We start from the raw sequence: 19,763 nt of genomic DNA, 5'->3' as shown, positions 1-19,763 counted from the left end.
AACTACTCCATGAGTAGGTTACAAGAGCTGTATATATAGGAGATAGTTAGATTGCATGGCATGCCAATGTCCATTATTTTTTACTGGGACTCATGATTCACATCTCAATTCTGGAAGAGTTTATAAGGAGCTTTGGGTTCTCAACTGGCATTCAATACAACATTTCACCCTCAGACCGATTAATAGACAAAGAGGACCATATAGATACTGGAAGACATGTTGCGGCCTTGTGTATTAGACTTTGGTGGTCGCTATATCTAATATTTACCACTAGTTGAGTTTTCTTATAACAACAGCTACTAAGGCAGTATTTGGATGACCTCGTATGAGGCGTTGTATGGTCTGAAGTGCCAATCTCCATTATATTGGGATGAAATTGGTGAAAAGCAAATTTTGGGGCCAAAAATAGTACAATAGACTTATAAGAAAATCAGACTTATCCGAGAAAGAATCAAAGCAGCTCAGAGTTTATAGAAAAGTTATGCAGATACCTGCCGATGAGAGCTAGAGTTTGGTGTATGGAATCACGTATTCTTGATAAATGTACCAATGAAAGAAGTTATGAGATTTGGTAAGAAGGGTAATCTAAGCCCTAGGTATATTGGACCATTTGAGATAATGAAAAAAGTTGGTCCAGTTGCCTACAAGTTAGTGTTACCCCCGGTACTGTCTAGAATCCATGGCATATTCCAAATATCTATTTTGAGGAAGTAAATCCCAGATCCTTCACATGTGATAAGTTATAAATCATTGGAACTCAAAGATACCCTATCATTTGAAGAAGTGCCAGTTCAAATTCTGGACCAGAAGGAATAGGAATTGTGCACTAAAATGATCCAATAGGTAAAAGTACTCTGGCGCAATCATGCAATTGAGGAAGTTTCATGGGAATTAGAGAAGAAAATGCATCAGAGATATCCACACCTATTTAGTGGGGCCCAATGATGAACTAGTTAAGGTAAAGGTAAATAATTATTTTTGACTACTATCTTGTAAAGTGTAGGGTACTTAGTTATAAGTTAGTGTTTTGGTTTAGGTTATGAATGGTTTTGGGCGAGTTTTATTTTCATTTGATTGATTGTAACTTCATAGGGCCACCATTGTAACCACAGTATTCCTTTACCATAAGTGAGAGTAATTAATAAAATTACAGCGATGTTGCCCAAATGATAGTACAAGCGAAAAATAGCAAATTTTGAGGAAGAAATTTTTGTGAGGGGATGTAAAGACCCAGAAAGTAATAATAATAATAATAATAATAATAATAATAATAATAATAATAATAATAATAATAATAATAATAATAATAAATAATAATTTTTAAAAAGGGATAATGGGTCTAATACGGACCAAACTATTGACGGTATTCGATAAGCTCAGAAAATCGTCAACGATTTTGAGCTACCATAGCCAAATAAAGGTAAAACAATAGAAATAGGTTTAGTTAAATACCAAACCATCGATGGTTCCTTGAAACCATCAACGGTTCCTTGCAACCATCGACAATTTTGCTCTCTCTCTCTCTCTCTCTCTCTCTCTCTCTCTCTCTCTCTTCTGGGTTTCGGTTCTCCCTTTCTCTCTCTTCGATTTTTCTCCCAGATTTAGTCAAATCAAAGGAAAACATTATTTCAGGATCTTGGCGTCGATTCTCTACAATTTAACCGGGGCCAATTTTTTGTTTGGAGATTCTAGGCACCACTACAAATTGCAGGTAAGGAAAATAAATTATGTCAATTGTTTTTAGAGTTTAACAGGAGCGTGTGAGCCTAGGGATGTTAGAATAGTAATTATTCCAAGATTGAGCTGATTAAACTAAAATATATGACTGCAGGATTTTGAGCTCCATACGCCACTGGCATCGTTTTAGGATATCCTTGTAGGCACATTTTAGCAATCAAGTAAGGGGAATAGAAAATTGGTAGACATTTTTAGAAATTTAACTGATTAAGTTGTAATCTATGATTTCTTAAATAACATATGTGTTTTCTTGAGTATACATGCTTATGAAAATGGATACTTTGGGAATGATATATGTATGTTTTAAGAAAATTGAGTTATTGAGTTGAGTAAAATCTTGAGATATTTATACCGATATTTTTAGCAGAACATTATAGTATACATTATCACTCAAACTGTGTGGCATGAGTTGAATATTATGCAAAATTAAATCTGTTAGTTTTTATGGAAATATATATATATATATATATATTTATATAGACAGAGATATCAATTACTACAGGATAATGTTATGACAATATTTTTATACAGAGTTACAACGTTCTATATAGAACTACAAAATGACATCATTTTATACAGTATTACAGAATGACAGCGTTCTATATGGAACTACAGTATGTTAGCATTTTATATAGAATTATTGTACTATAGAGATTCATATATAGAATTACAGTCTTATAGTTTCATACTAAATTGTGAATACGAAATCATGTAATTTTATTGTTTTAGAAATTGCATTATATGGTTTAAGAACCCTGATGGACCATAGTTAAGCTCGGTACCGTAGCTTCACAGATACCAGTGCAACCACACTATTGTGAGCTTGTTGGTGGTATACAGTCGATTTAGCCATTGAAGTGTTGAGTTACCCCCTAGAGTCCAGACTAGCTGGGTAGGCAAATCGGACTTATATATACAGATATAGATACATATACAACTGACTTAGTCTGATTAGGTCAGCCATGTGTAAGTCCTGCCTTCGGGCCGCACAACCCAGATCATGCAGGGTAAATTTATGACGTTAGTTGTTTATTCATCCAAGGAAGTTCTTTTATGCATATATGCGTATTTATTTTTACAGAGATATTTATATGCGAGATTATGTTTTGAAAAAAAAGTAAGTATTTTGAAATATATATATATATATATATATATATATTATGTATGCGTGTGTACAGTTTTACATGATTTCACAATGAAAGAAAAAGGTAAATAATGGATGTATATTTAGAACACTAAAACTCATGTTACCACACACTGGTAATAATCTATTCCTTCTTACTGGGAGGTTTCTCACTCTTTTAATCTTTGACGTTTTAGGAAATCCAGGGAATCAAGCCTAGAGCATTCTAGGGTAGGGCTAGATTGTATTGCCCAGGGTGAGTTCTAGTGAGACATGGTATTGTATATGGATGAAATTTATGTATTTTTGGGAATGGAATATGGATGTATTATGTTTTGGGGATTTGTGTATGTATTTTCGAGATGGTAGTACTTTGTTATTGTTTTGGGAGTGTATATGTTTGTTCCGCTGTGTTGTATTATACGAGTTATGAACAGGTGTATTTGGTGCCCCACCTTGGGTATCAGGATACTATAGTATATGTTTTATAGGAGATTAGGTATGGAGTATAGCACTCTGGACCCCACTAGGTTCGGGGTATCATAGATTTGATGGTATCAAAGCATAATTATATTTATATTTTTAATAGGGGTTTTATTTTTGGGGGCGTTACATTTATACTATAATTTTTTTGATAAAAGACATAGGAGTCCCATTGAAGACAATACAATGATAAAAATTATATATAACATTCATAATTGTAGGTTTAAATTTGGGAAGGAGAGCAATTTTGGATGAAGATGAGTTGTTTCCGTTGTATAAGTTAGGCCAACTCTTTTTCATATTACTAATAAATTAAGCTTAAAATGTATATTTAGTATAATTTAAAGAGAGCTTTGAAGATGCTTTTGAAGATGTTGGATTTGTATAAAAGTTGGTCTGGCCAATTAATCAATAAGGAAAAATTGACTCTTTTTTTGTCCAACAAGGTCATCATTTCCAGAAGAAGGGGGCTATTTCAATTGATGAGTTTTAAAAAAGGGAAATTTCCATTGATGTATCTTCGGGGTTCTTTGATTTCTGGACGCCTTACTGCTAGAATGCTTGAATCGTTGGTTTCAATAATTCAAAATAAGGTGGCAAGTTGGAAGATGAGGTTGCAGTCTCAGGGAGATTGTCTCATCCTTATTCGACATGCTTTGTCACGCATGGTGACACATACGCTAGCGGTTCTTTCAGTTCCTTTGGTGGTAATCAGAAATATTAATTACATTCTCTTTTCTTTTCTATGGACAAAAGTAATGGTAGGGCAAAAATGAAATGGTGTGCTTGGTCAAAGGTTTGTAAACCCTTAGATGAAGGGGGTATTGGCGTAAGGGACCTTAATGACGTTCAAAAATATTTTCACATAAAGTTTGCTAGGAGACTTATGATATTAGATAATATTTGCACCCATTTTTTTAAGGCTAAATATGTTAATTCAGGTCACATAACTTCAACCAATTCTACTCCTGCGTCTACTCGATTTTGGAAGACAATATTAAAGGTTTTTCCAAAGGTATATAAGAATTTTTATTTGAATATTAGAGAAGGAAATGCTTCTTTTTGGTTTGATAAGTGGTTGAGTAGTGGTCCCCTTGCTAAGTGTTCTTTCACGGTCCATCATCCTGAGTTAAAGATTCAAGACTACTGGGAGTTTGGGAATTGGGATACCAATATGCTGATAGAATTGGTATGGGTCCCTAAAATAGATGAGATTTTGTTGTGGTCTATAAAGCCCAAAGCGGGGCCTGATGTGTTTATTTGGAAGCCTTCCATAAATGAAAATTTTTCAACCGCCTCGGCATAGGAGGTGATAAGGATTAAAGGGGAGCAATGCCCGTGGATGGAGTAGGTCTGGCATAAACTACTTCCTAAGAAAGTATCATTATGTATGTGGAAATACATGTTCCAATGTCTTCTTGTAAACGATAGAGTGTGGAAACTGGGATTTGATATGGTCTTATGTTGTAACTACTATGTGAATAAAAAAGAGGAGTCGCTCAATCATTTTCTAAGTACGAGATCCATCACAAGTATGATATGGAAGAGAGTAACATCTATTTTTGGAATTCTAAATTTTGATGCTGAACCATGGAGGGTGAAAATTAGTAGATGGTTCAAACGCACTAAAGAATCAACCTAAAAGGGTACGATTATTGCCTTGATACTCTTATTTGCAGTGTAATCCCAAGAGGGGGGGGGTGAATTGGGTATTTTAAAAGTATTTGATTTTCCTCTATCAAAGAGTCCCTATATTCAGATTGACCCAACTCTATCACAAGGACTTGGAATTAATTCAATTCAGTCATAAAATATATTCAATTGTGTACAATTAATTACCAGGTACTTGTAGGGCTATTCAACATACACACATACACGATAAGTAATGAAATGCGATGCGGAAATTAATAAGAGTAAGGGAAGAGAGAAACAAACTTGATTTTTACAAGGTTCAGCCTACCCCAGCCTACGACCTTGCCTTGAGTAACCCACCCAAGGATTCCACTAAAAAAATATTCCGCTCCTTTAACTGGGACGGAACTTCCCTTACAACCTGCTTCTTACTAGAGGCGTAGCTTCCTCCTCAATCCCGGTTCACTACTCAAACTGTGTAAACAAAAATAATGAATAATTTTCTGCAAAAACACTCAAATATTGCTTCTAACAAAGCCATTGAGTACAATGCGTCCTAATACATAATCATATGATCACATCTTGAAGCTCAGTATGTATCGAAAATATGATCTTTATGATACAAATGAAACAGTTCACAGAACTATCTTTTTATCAATATCTCCCAAAAATAATGTTAATAAATCAAAGCTTTGGAGAACTTAGGGTTTATTTTTAAAACACTTTATACAAAGATATCAAATAGGATCTTTAAAATAAATATAGTCTTGAATATTACACATATCTAAGTTCTAGCTATCAAAAGACTTATAAGATTAAATCTTTGAATAAAAGTGTAAGTTTGAGTGTATCAAAAAATTTCAACAACAATATTATTTTTCTCAAAAATACTTTTTTGCACTAATACAATAGATCTCTTTGAATAAAACTATAACTTTGAATGTAGCAAGAGTTGAAACCTTAGAAAACAATTCTCAAAAGATTTTTGAAATAAACAACTATAAGAAAATAAGTTGCTTGTTCCCAAAAACGATTTTTCTTTATGCACAAATAATGAAAAAGACGACTTTTTAATCAAATATTGAAAGCTCAATGAAAAGTTACTCAAACCTCAAGATCAACCTTATATTTATCAAAAGTTTGCTTGGATCTTGAAGACGCAAATGCCTAGACAAGTATCAATTCATTGGAGTGTAGGCAATGACGTTCGCAATAGAATTCACAGCTCTCACAAGATTTTCAAAATACGCTCAATGCTCTCAATGCTATGCAAAAAGTGGTGCTCTGGGGTTTAGAAAGTATATTTATATGTGTTCTCAGCCCTAGCATGAATCCTGATTGTTGGATCTATTAAAAAAACTCAATTTTTCATCCGTGTCCGCACTAGAACATAAGCTAGCGCTTCGACATTCGTTGACAAATGGGTACGTCGTCGACGAGTGTACAACACTTGTTCGTCGATGAGGCTATGAGTTCATCGACGAGAGCCCTGTCTGAAATGTTAGTACTCTCGGTATTTTCTCGTCAACGAGACAATGTGTTCGTCGCCGAGTGGCCTTCATATGTTCGTCGACGAGACCAAGGGATTCATCGACGAGGCCTCTAATAATTTTCCTCGAAATTTTCATTTCAACTTAGAACTATTTCAAATAAATTTTTCATGAGATGTATGAGTCCTAAGGTCATTCTAAGATGCAATTGAGCTTCAAAATATATCATATTACATGTAAATACATCAAATCTAGATACCAATTCCCATTAAAGTCTTCAACTAGAAGTTTTTTCCTTCATCCTTCTTTGCTTTTAGTTCCATGGGTTGTGCCAGGTGTATATGCTTTACTCTTCATGGCTTCCATGACTCATTCACCTTTCATGCATGCTAAATAATATTCATGCTCACAATCTCAATGCACAGATCAAATACCAAGTGATTTGTCATTGTCAAAATAGAATTGGACTCATAAATTCAACAATGTCCCCCTTTTTTATGATGACAAATACATGAGCAAAAAATAGAAAATGGGTTACGCCTAACAAGGCTCCCCCTCAATTAATGCACAATATAAAGTATGCTTACACATAAGATAGAATAGGCACTAATTTAGCATGTAAAACTCAAAAATTATGTTTGCAACTATATTTGTCTCCCCCTTTCGCAAATTTATACATACTATAAACTATTTTTGCACACACACTTCTCCCCTTTTTGAAATAAACAAAAAGGCATGTATAAAAATATTCTGACTTAACTATATCTCAATGTAAAAAAAAAAATCAATTCCCCCCCCCCCTATGCAATTTAATTTACTTCTCTCTCCACCAATTTAATTCAATAGAGCATACACAATATTTTAATTGACACGAGCATGAAAAGTAAGTTAGTCCATTAAAGTCCAAAGTTTGATACCAAATGTGTAATGTTTTTCCAAAAAAAATGAAAATGTAGAACCATTGGCAATTTTAATGTAAGTTCCTTCCCCTTAATTATGTATTCTAATGTAACATTAGGCAACTTCACGACTATGCATAAGTCCTAATTCATGTCTAATTTGGATAAACCAATCCTCCGCAAATGGTTTCGTGAATATGTTTGCCCATTGTTCATTTGTGCATATAAAGTCAAGTGTCATATCTCCTTTTTGCACATGATCACGAAGAAAGTGAGGTCTAATTTCTACGTGTTTAGTTCATGAATGTGATATAGGATTCTTTGAGATGTTTATTGTACTTGTATTGTCACATCTTATAGGAATTGTGTCATAACTTAATCCAAAATCCATAAGTTGCTACTTCATATATAATGTTTGAGCACAACAAGTTCCAGCCGCTATGTATTCAACCTCAGTTGTGGATAATGCAACTGAATTTTGCTTCTTTGAGAACCAAGATACTAAAGAATTTCCTAAGAAATGGCATGTTTCGCTTATGCTTTTTCTTTCCACTTTACTTCTGGTAAAATCAGCATCCGAATAACTTACAATCTCAAAGGAGGTATACTTGGGATACCATAATCCAAGTTCAATGGTTCCTATCAGGTATCTAAGTATTTTTTTAACAGCTAGTTGATGGGACTTGTTGGCCTTACAAGGCTTAAAATCTTGTTATCTTATTTTGATGCTAACAAACAAGTGAAATTTAATATAATTGTGTGAGTAATGATATTTCAGGATTCATATATGTGAAAGTAAGGTCAAAGTGCTCACAAGGATCAAATGAAACTTAAATGAGCCAAGACATGAATTACTTATTGAAGAACATGAGGACATGAATAAGTTGTTAAAAGCCAAGGCATATTAAAGGCAAAAGATTCAAATAAAGGCAAAGTAAGAAAGTTTAAAGAATATGGAAGTTTGAAGAAAAGATGGATTCAATCCAAGGACAAGGCATGAAGACTCAAGAACTTAGAATGTTAATATTTTAGAAGTCTCATGTAAGTGCTTTAATGTTTAAAATATCATTTGAAATATTTTGAAGCTCTTAGGTTAACTTCTTAGACCTAGATACTTTTTAAAATACCTTAATAATATTTTTATAAGGTCAAAAATTATTTTAAAAAGGTTAGAATCATTTTTGGAATAAAGAGCACCAAAAAGAGTTTTTTTCCAAATGCTGTCAGTTTTTATATAGCTGCATTGAGGTGAATTTTTCCCTATCAAAAACTAATTATTTTAAAGAGTAGTAAACATAAAAGTTGTATAATTTTCTCTTAGCTTTCTTTTGACACCAAGAACGCCTAATTTGAAGTTATACAAAAAAAGTTAGGGCCAAAACACTAAAATGGGGTCACTGCTGTCAGACATTTAAAAATTGTTCAACGGGCAAATTTTTAAAATTCTAATGTTTTAAATTATAGCCGTTTGAACCTTAAATATTCTAATAAATAAGGAAATTCTTTAAGGAAACTTTTGCAAGTTTGAAAGCCTATAAATACATGGTTTTCCAAAACAAATAAAACACTAAGAATTGAAAAAATCTGTTTTGAGAAGCTAAAAGTATTCTTGTTCTTCCTAAGTTCTCTTGCTCACTCATTGGAAAATTCTTTTGCTGAGAACTCTAAAGTGTTGATCCTTCTTCCTTTGAATTCCTACTGCTAATCCTCTTCTAAGAAGGATATTGATGAATTCTACACTTGAGCTTCATTCTATTTCCTATTGATATTTTACATTTAAGTATATAATGCTGAAATTGTACTAACTTGCTCTTTGAGAGAGTATACTTGTACGCAAATTTTATCTTATGTTTCTTGTAGTTCATTGACGTTCCAAGGTGTTTGGATCATTGGCTAAGCAAGGGAATATTGCTTAGAGAGGCAGACTCTAGCCTATGTAAGGAGTGACCGAACGAGGGAATATCGTTTGGAGAAGGCAGGCTCTAGCCTTAACCAAGGAGTGTTGTAATCTGTTTTGTTCCACCCGTCAATGGAACAGGTTTAGTGAATCCTTTGGTGGTTTGCCAAAGGCGAGGACGTAGGCTGGGTATAAGCCGAACCTCATAAAAATCTCCGTCTCACTCTCTCTTTCCCTATTCTTTAATTTCAGTTCATATACAACTGCGTGGATGATTTAAATATCTAAATTATACATACTATGCATATTTGGAAATCAAGTAAACTTAAAATCCAATTTTGATTTGGGTTGCGGAAACCGAAAGGGAGTACGTTGGTTACACCATATCTTACGAAAACCATACAGGAGTACGTTACTTGGTTAACACCCCAAAGATAAATTTACCAAGAGTTTATTTGAATTCTAAATATTTGGAAAGAGTGATTGGATTTATTTATATAGGGCTTTACTTCAGTAAGCATAAATTATAATTCATAATCACAGGGCTTATATAAACAAATAAACTATCTCAAGATCTTATATTACCAAATTGCTGAATACTTTATATCTTGGTTTGGTTGTTTGTTGTTTAACTTGTACTTGGAAAATTAATTGATCGTTTGGTTTGAAGATTGTTTTTAATTGATTGGATAAAAGAACTAACTTCTTGATTGATTAAGGAATTAAAAAATAAGTCAAGAATTGGTTAAAATAAATAAAAGAAGTTTAAGGTATTTTAAAAGGAATTAAAAGAAACTTTTAGAATCCAATTCACCCCCCCTCTTGGGAAGCTATTCCTAATTTCAGGACTCTTTAGGTGCAGCCTAAAATCTTGCACATAAGCATACACTAAACATTATATCCGACCTGCTAACAGTCAAATACAGTAAGCTGCCAATCATTCCATGATATAACTGTTAGCTTTACCGTGATCCCAAGAGGAGGGGGTGAATTGGTATTTTTAAAATTTATCTCCTAGGTATTCCTCCTAATAGCAGTATGTTCACAAGCCTATGGTCAATCTAGTGCAAATAATGTAAATATACCAGAAATTAAATAAAATAGTTTAAACAATCACACAAGCACCAGAAAGCAGTAAATAAAGGATGACACGCAGACATGTTATCGAGGTTTGGCCAACTGCCTACGTCCCTACCTTAGCTAACCAGCACAAAGATTATCACACTAACTTGCTCACTTAAACGGGTGGAGTGGCACCTATACAAACCAGGTCAAATTATCACAGGGCTGACCTCAACCTTTACACCAATCCTTACCGGGCTGGATTACCGCCCCCTCAGGCCACGCCTGGAATCTCTCAGATATACAATCAAACGGTACAATATATGGGTGCTTTTACGTAAAGCATATTTGTACCACAAATGCGTATAGACACAAACACCACAGATGATTTAAAATGTAAACTCTGTGTGGTCTAAATATTTCAACTCCCAACTATGTTTTCTATCAGTGTAGTAAGTACGTAAAAGTGTCTAACAAGCAATCTGTGTATCTCAAGGTATTTCAATAAAATGTATTCACACAGAGTATCAGATAAGCCTCAAGAATATCAATCAATAGAATATCTCAATCATGGAAGTATGTATATGCTTGGATTGCAAAATATATAGGATCTTTGTTTTCAACAAGAATATTTGAGTGAATAAATATTGCAACAAAGATGTTTCACCTCAAACACAAATATCTCCTCAAATGGTTTTCAAAATAAAGAACAATAGATATTTGTAAATAATTTTGAAAATATTTCGCAACCAAAAGCAAAAATGGGCTTCTTAAGATATTGCAGCAAATATGCAATCTCAGAAGACCTAGTAAAGTCTTCTTAGGATGAACTTATTGGCTAAGTACCCTAAGAATCCTTTTGGTTCAGCTCTCAATAAAATTATATCAATCTCACAACCAAGAGAGAGTGAACCTTCCTATCTAAGCACTCAAGAATACTTACAAATGATTTTACGAGTATTGAATGTAAGCTAGAGTGTATTTGGAAGAGTGTGAGCAAATGAGAATCAAAAAGAAAGTATTTTTTCTTGAGAGAGATTTTCTTAATCTTTTTGTTAATCAATGCTTAATCCACCAAATGAAAGAGTATATATAGACATACTGAAAATTTTGACCGTTGGGGACCTATTAGGGATTATTGGAAAAGTTTAATGACATTTAAATCAATTTAACCCTATTTAAAATTATTAACCGCGGTAAAAAAATAGGAGCAACCCGAGAGGTCCGGTCGACCAGAAATGGTTCGGTCGACCAGGACTCAAATGGCTCGGTCAACTAGGGGACTTTTGAACTAAAAGGCTCAGTCGACCAGGGAGGGAGATTTCCCAAACTTTCGAGGTTCGATCGATCAGGCCTTTTTGAACTGAAAGGCTCGGTCGACCAGACCACTGGGAATTCTCCCAAGACTCTCCGGTCGACCAGGTAGTTGGAGTACAAAAGTGGTCGGTCGACCAGGACGTCAAAATGTTGACTCCCAAGTGGTTCAGTCGATCAGGGTCAAATGAACTACAGGGTCTCGATCGACCAGGACCTTGGTCAACGGTTGACCCAGGTATGGTTCGGTCGACTAAGCCAAAAATGAACTGATTCGGCCGGTCAACCGAAAGTGCACCAAGTGTGCATTTTGGTCCCGTCTTGACACAATTAAGCCCTATTTAAGTACTTACCAATCATATGTGTATATGTGTGTGTCCTAGGGTCACTTGGGTAAAAAATAGAGACACCGAAAAAGTCCGATGTCGGTCAACCGAAGGGAATACCCTAAGGTCTTTCTAAGGTCACTTTTGATTTGTATCTGGTTTGAGCTTAAAAAATAAATCATGCATGTGATGTGTGTGCTTATTACAAACCGAATACCCTAATTACTATTACAAACAAAACTCACTACAAAAATATTACAATTAAGAGCATGAATGTCTTCAAGCTTTGAGCTTTTGCGTGCATTGATGATATGCTAATATGAACCTGCACATGAACTAGATGTTTATTAGATACAAGAGTATTTGTCATTATCAAAATCGGGTGTGACCTATAAGGTCAACAATAACTTTACATCTATTGTTATACCTTGTTCGTCTTTGTCTAATTTCAATGAGGAGCTCATAGGTGTCCCTAGTATTTTTCCATCTTCCATGTTAAACCTTTTGAGCAGATCTCTAATGTACTTTGAATTATTTATGCAAATTCCATCTTTTGTTTGTTTTATCTAAATTCTTAGGAAGAAATTTGGTTCACCCATCATGCTCATCTCAAATTCACTCCACATAGTACTTGCAAACTCATTGTAAAACTCTTCACTTGTTGCTCTAAAAATGATATCATCTACGTATACTTGGACTAGGAGCATATTCTCATTTTTAGTTTTTATGAAGAGTGTTGTGTCAGTCTTACCTCTAGTAAATCCATTTTCCAGTAGAAAACCACTTAACCTTTCATACCAAGCTTTAGGAGCTTGCTTCAAACCTTACAAGGCTTTTGTTAGTCTATAAACATGATTTGGATACTTATGGTTTTCAAAACCTGGGGGTTCTTCTACATAAACTTTTTCACTTATGTAACCATTTAAAAATGCGCTTTTGACATCCACTTGATATAACTTGAAATCCTTAAAAGTAGCATAGGCTAAGAGCATTCGAATGACTTCCATTCTAGCTACAGGTGCAAATGTTTCCTCAAAGTCAATCCCTTCTTCTTGATTATATCCTTGAGCTACTTGTCTTGCCTTATTTCTAACCATTATCCCATGTTCATCTTTCTTGTTCTTAAATATCCATTTCATTCTGATAATTGACTTATCCTCAGGTCTAGAAACTAAATGTCCAGACTTTATTTCTCTCAAACTAATTTAATTCTTCTTGCATGGACATCACCCAAGATTCATCCTCTATTGCATCACTCACATTCTTAGGTTCTTCTTGAGATGGGAATGCAGAATGACTAACCTTATTTCTAAGTAAGGATCGAATGGTTGCTCCACGTGATGGTTCACCTATGATTTGATCTATGGGGTGATTCTTTATGTACTTCCATTATTTAGGTTGTTCATTAACCTCACTTTCAACCTGATTATCTTTAGAAGATGTTTCTTTAATTTCATTTCTCTTATCTGAATTATCTTCAATGGATAATTTTTCAATTCCATTATTTATCTCAATTTCATCCTCATCAGTCTTTTTGGAGAAAGGATTTGACTCATCGAATATTACATGGATAGATTCTGCAACAGTTAAAGTTCGTTTATTATATATCATGTAGGCTTTACTATCTAAGGCATATATTATAAAAATGCCTTCATCATATTTCACATCAAACTTTCCTAAATGTTCATTGTCTCTAAATACAAAGCATTTGCAACCAAAGACATAAAAATAAGGTATGTTTTGTTTATGGCCATTTCACAATTCATATGGAGTTTTATTTAAGGATGGTCTAATTAAAACTCTATTTAGAACATAGCAGGCGGTATTCACTACCTCAACCTAGAAGTACTTAGGTAGTTTATGCTCGTTAAGCATAGTTCTGGCCATTTCTTGTATAGACCTATTCTTTCTTTCAACTACACCATTCTATTGTAGTGTTCTAGGAGCCAAAAAATTATGAGCTATTCCTAATGAACTGCAGTAGTCTTCCATGCCTTGATTTTTAAATTCTTTACCCCCATCACTTCGAATTTTATTGATAGTATATCCCTTTTCATTTTGGATTTTCTTGCACAGGTTTATGAATTGTTCACACGCTTCATCTTTGTGACCTAAGAGCAATACCCATGTATATCTTGAATAATCATCAACTATAACGAATGCGTATGATTTTCCTCCTAAACCTTGAATTGGGTTTGGACCAAATAGATCTAAGTGTAGCAACTGGAGTGGCCTAGTAGTGGAAATGACTTTCTTTTTCTTAAAACTAGATCTTGCTTGTTTTCCTAGTTGACAAGCATCATAGATTTTATCTTTGACGAATTTTGTCTTAGGAAATCCCTTAACTAAGTCTCCCTTAACTAGTTTAGATATTAAGTCCATGTTTGCATGTCCTACTCTCCTATGCCAAATCCAACTAATTTCACTCATAGCAGAGAAACATGTCACACTTTGTGAGGTTAAGTCATCAAAACTGGTGGTGTATACGTTTTCATGACGCTCAGCTAAATAGTATCTTATTATTAGTTTTATGTTCAAAAACGCCCTTGTCATGTTTAAAAGACACTTTGTAACCTTTATTACACAGTTGGCTTATACTCAATAAGTTATGCTTTAAACCATCAACCAGTAAAACATCATCTATAATTAGTGATGAATCGTTACAACCTTTACCTACACCTGTGATCCTTCCCTTAGCATTATCCCCAAAAGTGACAAATCCTCTGTCCTTAGGTGTGATGGATGTGAACTTAGATTTATCCCCAGATATGTGACAAGAACATCTGCTATCCATATACCATCTGTCTTTTGAGAAAGATGATCTTGCATGTCTGCAAGACATAATCAGATAACTACTTTTGGTACCCAGATTTTCTTGGGTCCATGGGGGTTAGCACTTAATTCTGCTTTGACTTTCTAGACTTTCTTAGTTTTAACATCTTTGTTTTTAAAAGGACAGTCACACTTAATGTGACCCAACCTCTTACATTTAAAACATGTAACATTTTTATGAAAGTATTTAGTTGGAACATAAGTTGTTGACTCTCTTACAAAATATCCCATGTAAAGATGTCTCTGTTCAATGTTATCATTTCCATTATAACCAAGACCTTCCTTTTCTAGAGAGTTTCTTTGAATTCCAAGGAGTTTTTCAAAATTAGTTTGTCCTTCTATAAACTTACCAATAATCTTAGATTTATCTTTCAAAATCTTTTCTAACTCTTCAATTTTCAATTCCTTATCTTTTATAAGGGATGCATGAGATTCATTTTGACTTTCTACTAACCTTGAAAGTTCTTTAACTTTACTTTTCAAATAAGAAATTTTATTAGTTTTCTTCTCAAGCATTTTAATAGTGTACAAATATTCTTGTTTCAATTCATTATATGAAAGCATGCCATTCTCATTTCCAGAATCACTGGAATAATAAGATGATGAGAATAATGATTGTGCCTCAAGGTCATCATATGCCATTAGACACAGATTTGCAATCTCATCATCACTGGATTCAGATTCTAAACTGCTTGTGTTGTGCGTATCCCAACCAACTTTTAGAGCCTTCTTTTTTTTTTTCTTGGAGGCTTTCATTAGTTTGAGACACTCAGGCTTAATGTGTCCAACCTCTCTACAGTTGTAGCAAGTTGGTGGATCTTCCTTCTTTTTCTTCATGCATGACTCTCCTCTTTTTGATTTTGAGTTTCAGAATTTTCTATTGAACTTCTTATTCTTCTTCAAGAACTTCCTGAACTTCTTTGTTAGCAAGGTCATGTCGTCTTCTGTATTAGAATCACTTCCTTCACTAGAGTTGTTTGATGATGCCTTAAGCGCAGTAATTTTCTTTGCCTTATTCTGCTCACTTTTCCTCTCATTTACAACTAGCTCATAGGTGATGAGCAATCCAATTAGTTCATCCACAGACATCTCCTTCAGATTTCTTCTTTCAGCTATTGCAATAGCTTTAGTTTCTCACACTGAAGGCAGTCCCCTAAGGATTTTCCTGATCAACTCATAAGTAGGGTAAGATTTTCCAAGGGCATTTAAAGAGTTTGTGATGTGTGAATCTAGTGTACATGGATTGAGTGGATTCATCAGCAGTCATTTTAAATGCCTCGTATTCACTAATGAGCATGTGTATCCTACTATCTTTTATTTCCTTAGTACCTTCATATGTGACCTCTAACTTTTTCCAAAAATTTTTTAGCAGAGTTATAGACCATCACCCTATTAAATTCATTTACATCTAGTGCACAGAAAAGCAAGTTCATCGTAATAGCATTTATTTGTACAAATTTCTAGTATTCCTCTGTATACTCATCTTCAGTTTTAAGTACATTTACCTTATCAATTACTTTCATAGGATCATAATTTCCCTTAGTAACTATTTTTCATACCTTCCAATCTATATTTAACAGGTATATGTTCATCCTACGTTTCCAATAGGTGTAATTTACACCACAGAAAATTGGTGGCCTAGTGGACGTGTGTCCCTCACCGAATGGAGTTACACCGATGTGTGCCATGTGATTGTTTTTACACAAATAATGATTAAGTCTATGTGAACTTGGCTCTGATACCAACTGTTATTTGCAGTGTAATACCAAGAGTGGGGTGAATTGGGTATTTTTAAAGTATTTTATTTTCCTCTATCAAAGAGTCTCTATATTCAGATTGACCCAACTTTATCACAAGGAATTGGAATTAATTCAATTCAGTCATACAATATATTCAATTGTGAACAATTAATTACCAGGTACTTGTAGGGCTATTCAACATACACACATACAAGATAAGTAATGAAATGCGATGCAGAAATTAACAAGAGTGAGGGAAGAGAGAAATAAACTCGATTTTTACAAGGTTCGGCCTACCCCAACTTATGTCCTCGCCTTGAGTAACCCACCCAAGGATTCCACTAAAAAATAATCTGCTCCTTTAACTGGGATGAAGCTTCCCTTACAACATGCTGCTTACTAGAGGCATAGCTTCCTCCTCAATCCCGGTTCACTACCCAAACTGTGTAAACAAAAATAATGGATACAATTTCTGCAAAAACACTCAAATATTGCTTCTAACAGATCCAGTGAGTACAATGAGTCCTAATACATAATCATATGATAATAACTTGAAGCTCAGTATGTATGCGAAAATATGATCTTTATGATACGAATGAAACAGTTCACAGAACTATCTTTTTATCAATATCTCCCAAAAATAACATTAATAAATCAAAGCTTTGGAGAACTTAGGGTTTATTTTTAAAACACTTTATACAAAGATTTTAGATAAGATTTAAAAAATATATAGTCTTGAATATTACACAGATCTAAGTTCTAGCTATCAAAACACTTATAAGATTAAATCTTTGAATAAAAGTGTAAGTTTGAGTGTATCAAAAAATTTCAACAACAATATTATTTTTCTCAAAAATACTTTTTTGCACTAATACAATAGATCTCTTTGAATAAAACTATACTTTGAATGTAGCAAGACTTCAAACCTTAGAAAACAATTCTCAACAGATTTTTCAAATAAACAACTATAAGAAAATCAGTTGCTTGTTCCCAAAAATAATTTTTCTTGATGCACAAATAATGAAAGAGACAACTTTTTAATCAAATATTGAAAGTTCAATGAAAATTTAATCAAACCTCAAGATCAACCTTAGATTTATCAAAAGTGTGCTTGGATCTTGAAGACGCAAATGCCTAGACAAGTATCAATTCTTTGGAGTGTACGCAATAACGTTAACAATAGAATTCGCAGCTCTCACAAGATTTTCAAAATACTCTCAATGCTCTCAATGCTATGCAAAAAGTGGTGCTCTAGCGTTTAGAAAGTATATTTATATGTCTTCTCGGCCCTAGGATGAATCCTGACCGTTGGATCTATTTAAAAAACTCGATTTTTCATCTGTGTCCGTGCTGGAACATAAGCCAGCGCCCCGACATTTGTCTACAAATGGGTACGTTCATAAACGAGGCTATTAGTTCGTCGACGAGAGCCTCATCTGAAATTTTTGTGCTCTTGGTATTTTCTCGTCGATGAGACAATGTGTTCATCGCCGAGTGGCCTTCATATGTTCGTTGACGAGGCTATGATTTTGTCGAAGAGAGCCCTGTCCGAAATTTTAGAGTTCTCGGTATTTTCTCGTTGACGAGACAATGTGTTCGTCGCCGAGTGGCCTTCATATGTTTGTCGACGAGGCCTCTAATAATTTCCCTCAAAAATTTCATTTCAACTTAGAACTATTTCAAATAAATTTTTGATGAGATGCATAAATCCTAAGATCAGTCTAAGACGCAATTGAGCTTCAAAATATATCATATGGCATGTAAATACTTCAAATCTAGATACCAATTCCCATTAAAGTCTTTAACTAGAAGTTTGTTCCTTCATCCTTCTTCGCTTTTAGTTCCATGGGTTGTGCCAGGTGTACATGCTTTACTCCTCATGGCTTCCATGACTTATTCACCTTTCATGATTGGACTCACAGATTCAACAGTTACCTACTATAATTTCTTGGAGACTATGCCTCAAACTTTGTAAAGCCTATGGAAGATAAGTATGAGTCGGGGAATGCAATTTGGTTATCTGTGAGGTTATAGCTTGCAAAAATTGTAGATGACGTGAAGGATTATTTGCCCTCTATAGATAAGAATTTATTGGAAGAGTTACAGATGAAAAAGAAAACACCAAAGTTTAGAACTCCTCAAAAAGAAGTCTGGGAAAAGCCTCAAGTAGGTTGGTTGAAGCTAAATGTTGATGGCTCTTGTAGAGGAAATTCAGGTTCTTGTAGTGGTGGTCGTATCATATGTGACTCATCTAGTACTATTAAGGCCGCTTACTCTGAAAAATTTGAGCTAGGTACTGACAATGGAGTGAAGTTGTGGGCTCTTACTAGTGGTGTTTGGCTCTATAAAGAGTTGGGATATTAGAATATTAGCATTGAAAGCAACTCAGAATTAGTGATGGGATGGCTCAAATCTAAAATTTGTTCATCCTGGAACTTATGGGACGTTTGGGAATTATTAGAGGAGTTACAAGGTCTTCAGTTCTCTATAAAGCACCAATTTAGAGAAGGTAATCAGGTGGTGAATTTCTTGGCTCGTCAAGGTGAGGGAGGCAATATGAGGAGATATTTTGTAGATGATGTGTTGTCGAGTAAAATAAGAGGCCTCATTCGTATGGATAAGATGAGTATTCTAAGCCTTCATTTTAATTGACATCATTTGGTTTTCCTATGGTTTTCCTCTGGTTTATGTTTGCAGATAATTGACATTATTTTACAAATAATTTTTTTATGTTTTTTTTTTTTTTTGTTTGGCTTTGATTCCAATTAGACATGTTTAGATTGTTTTAATAAGATTATAGTACTGGTTTTTAATTATTGGTTTTGATGCATAGGATGATTTTTATAGTTTACTTGTAAATCTCATGTGTCCCTCTTGTAACCATAGTACTCCTCCGCCATAAGCGAAGGTTATCAATATAATTGGGGTTTTGTTAAAAAAATATATTAAAAAAAAGAAAACTTAAAATTAGTTAGCACAACCCACTTTCCATAACACAATTTTTCTTTCTCAAAGGTAACTACTTACCCACTATCTTGTGCTTGATCTCTCCTTTTACACATACCAACACACTAATTAATATATCTTGAGAAAGAAAAGAAAACGAGAGTTTTCTTTGTAATGTAATATTTGGGGAAAGGTTATTTTTCCCAATACATCAACCTTTTTTTTTTCTTTTTCACTTTTTCTTTAATTTCTCATAAAAAAAATCAGCGAATGAACTTATATG

This window comes from Malania oleifera, chromosome 2 (assembly GCF_029873635.1).
Source record: "Malania oleifera isolate guangnan ecotype guangnan chromosome 2, ASM2987363v1, whole genome shotgun sequence".
NCBI lineage: Eukaryota > Viridiplantae > Streptophyta > Magnoliopsida > Santalales > Ximeniaceae > Malania > Malania oleifera.
Note: the sequence above shows the minus strand (reverse complement) of the source record.